At 52.5% G+C, this 6,784-nt stretch overlaps 1 pseudogene; it reads right to left on the minus strand.

Moving 5' to 3' along the window:
- Positions 1-289: 289 nt before the first annotated feature.
- LOC149362640 (uncharacterized) lies at positions 290-1,139 on the minus strand (annotated as a pseudogene).
- Between the last annotated feature and the right edge of the window lie 5,645 nt (positions 1,140-6,784).

Below are 6,784 nucleotides of genomic sequence, written 5' to 3' on the forward strand. Positions count from 1 at the left end.
ATGTGGTGTACATAACCCCATGCCTGCAACTATCCAAACATGACATAAATGCTTTGGATGACTTCATTCGCAAGGCATTCAAAGTAGCACGCCATAGTGGAGGTGTCCGGAATAATTTCTAACACCTGGGTATCTTAACGTGCACTGAATGAATGAATGAATGAATGAATGAATGAATGAATGAATGAATGAATGAATGAATGAATGAATGAATGAATGAATGAATGAATGAATGAATGAAAAGAGCTTTATTGTACAAGGGTTCTTTCTCTCAGCGTAGGTGGAGCCCTCAGTCCAGGGCCCCAATGGCCTTTGCAGTCTTGCGTCTTGCGAGCCCTGTCCGTCAGCTTGAGCTGCTCTTCAGGCTTCGAGCTGGACATCGCAGCCTCCCACTCCTCCAGTGTTGGTGTGTTGTTTATCGGCGCTGCCTGCATTTTCTGACAGGCCCATGTAACGTGGTAAAGCGCTGGGTGTTCACCGCATAGCAGGCATTTGTTGTCATATGTGGAAGGATAGCTTTTGCTTAGTAAACTCAAATTGGGGTATGTATTAATCTGCAGTTGACTCCAGGCAACCGACTGCTCTCTAATAAGGTCTTTGTGGGGAGGCGGGTAGGTCCTCCTGAGGGCTCGTTGGTGTTCTAAGATGGCTCCATACCGTCTAGTGACTGCGTCGAGTTTCCCTTCGGTGCGCGCCTCCCGGTTGGCGTATGCTCGGGCGTTGGCGTCCGCACGTTGGTCCCTTTGACAGCCTCATGGCCTGGTGTCCACGTGATGAAGCATCTCGTAAAGGTGTTTGTCCTCGCCTTGAGTATGTGAATGGCTGCAGTGGATATGCGTCCACTGCTGTACCTTCTGCGCTGCCTCTTGCGAGTCTGTAATGATGTGTGCATGGGGCTCGTCTCTCTTCTGGGTGATGGCGAGTGCAATTGCTGCTTCCTCAGCCTCGAGGATGTTGTTGGTTTTTATCGAAGCGCAGCTGATTTCCCTCAGCTGGTGATCCACCACACTGGCTACCGAGCCGTATCGGTGTCTGTATGTGGTTGCGTCAACGTATAATACGTCTTTTTCTCCGGAGAAGCTTCTTTCGTGGAATTCAGATCTTGCCTTGCTTCTCGCCTTATGTATATCTGGATGCATGTTTTTCGGAATCGAACTGATCTCAATGATCCTCCTGATTTCATTTGGAACGCTCGCTTTGCTGTTGATTTCTTTCAAAGCGTCCCTCATGCCCAGCAACCGCAGCGTGTTTCTGCCCGTTTCGGTGGTGGTGGTGGTGAAAACATTTATTTCGAATGAACTGGAGGTATGTTTGGATCAGCCCGTAAGGGACCGATCCTTACAAACACTAGGTGGAGGTCCCTAGTATGGGACCCCAGTGGCGGTTGCCGCCGCCCGGGCGCGCCCGACTAAGGCTTGTTGGGCCTGTAAGTCGTGGCAGCCGAGCAGGGTCGCCTCCCAGTCCTCCCGGGTTGGGTTGGGGATGGGGGGAATAGCGGGGTTGGAGGGGCAGGCCCACACCATGTGATAAGTGTCAGAAGACACTGCACTACAGTGTGGGCAGCGGCCGCTAAAGGAGGGGTCAAAATGTTTTAGCGCTGCCGGGCACAGCAAAGTATTGGTGAGAAGGCGGAGAAGGAGCCGCTCATCCGCCTTCTTCAGGCCTTTACATGGGCTAGGGTAAAGGCGATGACAATTTTGATAATATGTTGTAATATCTTTGAATGTATAGACCGGATTAAAATCGGGTTCCTGATCGGATGGGGAGGAGAAAACAGCCCGGTGAGAGAGCGCGCGGGCGGCTGCGTCTGCTGCCTCGTTTCCTGCCAACCCCTGATGAGCAGGGGCCCATATGAGGTAACGGTGTGCGGGGTCCGTATCCCGTATGCAATTTTGATATATTCGATAGGCTAGGAAGGGAGTGCAGCCTTGTTCGACGTTCCGACAGGCCCCTCGCGAGTCGGTGATTATGTATTTTGAATTGGAATGTGAGGCCGCGAGAGCAATCGCGACCTCTTCTGCTTGTGTTGCACTGCGAGCTCTAAAAGTTAGGCCGTTAACTGTGTTCCTGTTGTGAACTACCGCGGCCGTGTACCATCCCCCGTGGTGAGGGCCGGAAGCGTCCACGTAGTATACACCTGTTTTGTTGCCATAATATCGGGCTAGCGCTTCCGCTCGTGCCAGGCGCCGACCATTATGGTCTTCATGTGACATGTTTGCTGGAAGAGGCCGCACGTGGAGGGCACGTCTCCACAGTTCCGGGATGCGAAACCTGTCTTCCATTGGAGGGGTGTGTTGGATATGGAGTCGAGCAAGAAGGCGGCGACCCGACTCCGTTAGCGACAAGCGCGTGTACTGGTTTGTAAGGTGCGCCTCCCGGAGCTCCCGGAAAGTATTCACCACCCCAAGAGCCATAAGCCGGCTGTTTGAAGTAGTGATAGGGAGGTCAAGGGCACGTTTAACAATTTTGCGAAGGATGACCTCAAGGGCGTCCTCCTCTTGTTTCCGTAGGTGGAGATAAGGAGTCGAATAGAGAATTCGACTAGTTATGAAGGCGTTTGCCAGCCGCAAGGCATCCTTACTTCGTAACCCTCCGCGTTTGTTGGAAACCCGGCGGACCATGCGGCCCACCTGGTCCCCCACCTTACGGAGTTTGGCCAATGTAGTGTCTGGCCGCCTGTGTTTGTGGACGTAGAGTCCGAGTACCCGTATCTCATCACTTTCGCGTATGGGACCACTCTCAAGAGAGAGAGATATTTTAGTTGTGCACTTCTGTGAGGGGCGGAGGTGCACAAATTCCGATTTTTGAGGGGAACATTGAAGACCGCAGCGGCGGGCGTAGCGGTCTACTATCGTCGCCGCTGTTTGCAGGCTGGTTTCAATGTCTCCTGTGCTGCCCTGCGTGGCCCACAGAGTGATGTCATCAGCGTACAGGGCGTGCTGCACGCCGGCGACACCACTCAGCTGGGCCGGCAGGTGCATCATGGCCAGATTGAAGAGCAGCGGGGAAAGTACCGCGCCTTGAGGGGTTCCCCGCGTGCCGAGTAGGTAAGGACCATGGTCTCTATCTTGAATTCGAATGTAGGATTGACGATCCATTAAAAATTGGCTTATGTATTGGAATGTGTTGAGGCCGCAGTCGGTGTGACTTAGGTTAGTGAGTATGATCTCATGTGTTACATTGTCAAATGCCCCTTTAAGATCCAAGGCGAGTACTACCCGGTCATTATGGGGGCATTCGAGGGGGTCAAGGACTTCCCGATTGAGTTGCAGGAGGACATCCTGTGCGGATCTGTGTGGGCGAAATCCGAACATGGTGCTCGCAAAGACTTGTTTGTGTTCAAGATATGTAGATAACCGATCCCGCACCATCGTCTCCATTAGTTTGCCCACGCATGAGGTGAGAGAGATGGGGCGGAGGTTATCTGTGTCAATTGGTTTGCCAGCTTTAGGAATAAATGTGACCAAAGCCGTTTTCCATTCGATTGGCAGGGGGGTGTCCCCGCGCCAAATCGCATTTACGTATTCCAGGAGGGACTGGTATGCCAAGTCGGGCAGGTTCGTCAAAAGCTTGACGGTGACCTTATCCCGTCCTGGCGCAGTGCCCCGTTTCATTTTGGCGAGAGCCGCCCGCAGATCATGGAGCTGGAAAGGTTGATCCAGCTCCGTGTTCTCTCTGCCTGCATAAGAGTACGCAGATCCACGGGGGTCTTGGGCTGTACACAGATACTGGTCCCGAAGTTTCTGTGCCAGTTGAGTCGTGTTGCCAGGAAAAGCGTGCAGTGCTCGCTGCAAATGTTTTTGTGTTTCGGATCGTGTTTGGGTTGGGTCGATTAGGGCTCGAAAGAGACGCCACGTGTTTCGGCTGGACATTTGTCGCGCGGCCGTGTTGCATCTATCTACCCAGTTGGAGTCGGCGAGTTGGGCCGCGTACTCTGCCGCTTTCTGGGTAAGCTCGGCAATTCGAGCTTTAAGCTTTCTATTGTGTTTCTGCCGTCTCCAACGGCGGACGAGGCTGCGACGGGCTTCCCAGAGGTGTAGAAGGTGGTTATCCACGTCCGTGACCGCCTCTGAGAGCTGGATGTGTGTTTCATGCGAGGAAAGGTGTGCCAGCAGCTGTTGGGACCATGCTGTGTAGCCTTGCGCGGAAATGGGTGTGTTATCAAGTGAGTTAAAATTTTGCCTGAATTTCGTCCAATCTGGGATATGGGCTTGTGTTCTTGGACGCTTGAGGGGGCGTGTGCGTAGTGTAGTGTTAATGATGCAGTGGTCGCTACCGAGGGTCTCCTCGGTGTTGAGCCAGTCTGCGTGTCGTATGTTGCGAGTGAAGGTTAAGTCCGGACACGTATCCCGTGTCACGGAATTTCCTAGCCGGGTTGGGTGGACAGGGTCCGTGTGGAGGGTGAGGCCCAACGTGGACGCAAGCTCTGCCAGCTTACGCCCGCGCGACTCCTCCTTGCGATACCCCCACTGCTGACTGGGAGCGTTAAAGTCGCCCACAATCAGCAGGGGATCGCGGCCCGCTACTCTTAGCGCGCGGCTAAAGAGGTCCGCAAAAGTCACTCGCTTTAGTTTGGGAGAGCAGTACACGTTGAGTATATGCAACGGTGGGTCCCTGCGGCGGACTGGTAGGAGGGTCACCATTACATAAGAGTACTCTAGTTGGAGGTCGAGATCCACTAGGTTGGCTGTGTAGTTTTTGTGAACGAGAAGACAAGACGCGGGGTCCTGTTGGAACGTCGTGTAATTTGAAATTGTGGCGCCCAGGCCTGGCTCTTGGAGGGCAACCACGGCTGGTAAGGACTCGAAAGTTTCAAGGTAGAGGCGGAAATTGGCCCGCTTAGTGCGGTCCTTAAAGCCTCTACAGTTCCACTGTGTTATTGAAGTTGACACGGCTGAATTGGATATGGCGGAACTCCTTTGATTAAGGACAGCATCCGTCTTGTTTTCTGTGCGAGAAGGTGGGCCTCGATATGTTCTTGTACTGTGTTGTTTATGCCCAGCTTAAGGAATTTCTCCGTCGAAGTGTTGATCGGTAGTCCGAGAGCACATTGCTATGCTTTTCTAAAAATTGCCCCTAACTGCTCCTTTTCTTCCTCGAGCGGTGTTTGGTAGGCGACGCCGTATAAGATCCTACTGACCACGAGGGCCTGTACAAGCCTACATGTGTCTTCCTCCTTCATACCTCGTCTTCTGTTGGAAATTCTTGCAATCATCCTGGTGATCTGTGCTGTGGATTTCGCTAGTTGTCTGATTGTGTACTGACAACGCACAGCACACGGGCGCCTTTTGCGTTCCGCCTCCATCGAAACGCGGCCGCCGCAGTCGGGTTTGAACCCGGGTATTCCGGCTCGGTACAGCAGCACCTTAACCGCTGAGCCACCTCGGCGGTTACCCAAAAAAGTTAAATGTGATATCTTGGACATCCTTAGCTATCTGACAAAAATATGGCCTTCAGGAAAGCTTGTCTCGTCGTGGGCGTGAAAGTATTAAAGGCAAGTGCTCTTGAGCTTAGTTAAGTCTTGAGCAGAAGTGTTGATTTCCCCAAACATCGATTTTATGAAATCAATTATTAACAAGTTATAAATATGCCAAAGCGTGGAATTACGGTGAGGTATTAAAATGCAGTCTAGGCATTAAGCATGACGCTGACCGCATTGCATTTTTTCCTGAATATTGCACAAACCCTCAAGGAAATATGAACAAGTCATTTACAAATGCATTCTCATTCGATTTCCTGCGTTACTGTGCTGAGCGTCACTTTGTAGCCGCAGTTGAAGCGAAGGCCAGCATCACGCATTATGCTGGCATGGCGAGGAAGAACGTTGCAAATGTGCGCTCTTCATCACGCAGGTCATGCTTTTGAAGGCAAAACTAAAGGAAGCAACGAACGATGCCAACCTGGTGGCTTACGAAGCGTTAGAAAATGATTTCGGAGCATGAATACTGAATCAGAGGTTATTTAGCATCTACGAGTGTAGAATTAAAAGAATCTCTGCTAGGTCTTTTTTTTTCAACTAAACCAGAGCCTATTCAATCGCCGAGAGGAGGAGGAAAAACTTTATTATAGTAAAGAAGAGTTGTACGAGCTTATGGGGGGGCCCTCATTCCAGGGCTCCACTGGCTTCAGCTGCCCTGCGGACCTGTTGTATGAGAGCCCGTTGGTCCTCCAGGTTATCGCTGGGCAGCAGCGCCTCCCACCGCTCAAAAGACGTGTTTTCCGTCTGTAGAGTGTTTGGTTTGGCTCCACATCCCCCCGAAATGTGGAAGAGTGTAGGGCGGACCTGGCACCAGGGACAGGTGCCGCAGTACGATGTTTGGTGTATGAGGTGTAGTCTATGGTGGTTTGGAAATGTGTCCATCTGTATCTGCCGCCAAGACACGGCATCTGGGGTGTAATTTTCCTGTGAGGTGGAGGATGGTGGCGGTGACATTTACGTACACATACACTTCCGGAGGTTATGTATGAGCTGACTCACAGGGGACCAGCCCTTACAAGTGCTAGCTGGGGGTCCCTAAATCGGGATCCCAGTGGCGTCGGCCGCCGCCCGGGCTCGCACGGCCAAGGCCCGTTGGGCCTGCTGGTCAGAGCAGCCGAGCAGGGTCGCCTCCCAGTCCTCCCGGGTTGGGTTGGGGTGAGGGGGGATAGCAGGGTTGGAGGGGCACGCCCACATCATGTGATAGATGTCCGAAGACTTCTCCGCACAGTGCGGACAGCTGCCCGTGAAAGAAGGGTCAAAGTGTTTGAGAGCTGCCGGGCACAGCAAAGTATTAGTGTACAGGCG

This window comes from Amblyomma mixtum, chromosome 2 (assembly GCF_055824585.1).
Source record: "Amblyomma mixtum isolate Tamu chromosome 2, ASM5582458v1, whole genome shotgun sequence".
In the NCBI taxonomy this organism is placed as follows: domain Eukaryota; kingdom Metazoa; phylum Arthropoda; class Arachnida; order Ixodida; family Ixodidae; genus Amblyomma; species Amblyomma mixtum.